Raw genomic sequence first — 1544 nt, forward strand, 5'->3', positions numbered from 1 at the left:
ATAATTGTCTGCTTAGGCGTAGAAGTTACACGTTACTCATATTCACCCAGATCTACTTGAAATTTCAGCTCCTAATTTAGCATTTCCTACTAATCTTACTAGATCAGCCAAAAATAGAGTATCTATTTTTCTTTTCAAATTTTGTTGCAATTTCCAGTTTGTTTTCAAACCGCTGCTGTGTTTTCCTGCCAAAGACGTCAAAGGTATCTACAGCCATTTAAAACACTGTTGATGCTCATCACATACCACTTCAACAGAGACATTAAGCACAAACAAAACATTTAGTGTGAAGGTCGAGTATTGAATGTAAAGAATTAGTACTTTTTGGTGCCTGTGGTGAAATATTATCAAACATGCATAGATGGACTTCTTTTTTGGCCTCTAGAGACTCTTCGTACCTTTGCATAGTTTGCATGTGAATATTTTGTGTACTAGCATATGTGTTTTTTGTGTCTGCATCTAGATGTTCTTAAATAATGTTAAATAACAAGATATTTGCTGGACACAAATGTGGATAGTTTTTACAGAAAAGAGATAGTAGGTTATTATTGAAAGTAGGAAGTGTCCTATTTAATTGTGAAGGGCTACTCATCACTTATCTATTACCTCTCTGATTGTCATCACAAAATATAACTGTAAGGTTGCGATTATAAACAGAGGCTTAATGACACTTCTTTGTGGCATTAAATGGGAATTTTCTATTGTCTATATATGAAGGGGATTGAGAATTGAATTACAAAATTAGAGAACATTTAAAATAATTAAGACTGTCATGCCTCTTGGAAAAAAAGCTAAATTCCCATCACAAAATAAAATCTAAAATAGATTTAGCCTCAAATCTCCGATACACTTTAGAACACAATGTTGGCCTATTGACAACATTTACAAACATGGAGGAAAATATTTTCTTTGCCTCATAGAGGTATTAAATTAAATATGAAATCAAGTTTTAAAAAACAAATGTTTTGATCCTGTTTCTGACATGAAAATCGAACTGCTTGATTAATTATGCACTGCCTTATTTAATGTCAATGAATGAGAGGATGGCATTTGTTAATGCAAGACTTAAGTCTGTCTCAGAATGGCCTCACAGTGGTAGCTAATGGCTACATAGCAACCACTAGATCCACCCTCACATTATTTGGTACCTGTTGTATTTACCGTAAATTATTGTAGTTTTGCTAAGAGATGTGGGTTGAGACAAATAGTTTGTGCTTTTGCTATGATGACAAGGATGGTGCAAATTGGCAAGAGTAATATCTGTGCCCTGAATTTATCATGGCATGGTGCTTTCCTTTCTTGAAAGTGTTTTATTTTAAGATCTGTGAACCAGTGAGCGCTGCTCCATCATATAATTCAGAAATATTGTAGTTATATTTGTTTGTTTTAACAAATACATGGTTATTCTTAAAAAAAAAAAAAAAAAAATGATTATGGTTGTAAGAAAAGATGCAGATTTGTCCGAACCATTTCATTATTTTCTATAATCTACTACTCTGTGTTTGCCATTTTGTTCTACAGTGTTGTCCAATTGCGTTGTGATA

This window comes from Brachyistius frenatus, unplaced genomic scaffold (genome assembly GCF_029030835.1).
Source record: "Brachyistius frenatus isolate BFR_SWC_R1_liver_20210118 unplaced genomic scaffold, ASM2903083v1 Contig_60, whole genome shotgun sequence".
NCBI classification, from domain to species: Eukaryota; Metazoa; Chordata; class Actinopteri; family Embiotocidae; genus Brachyistius; species Brachyistius frenatus.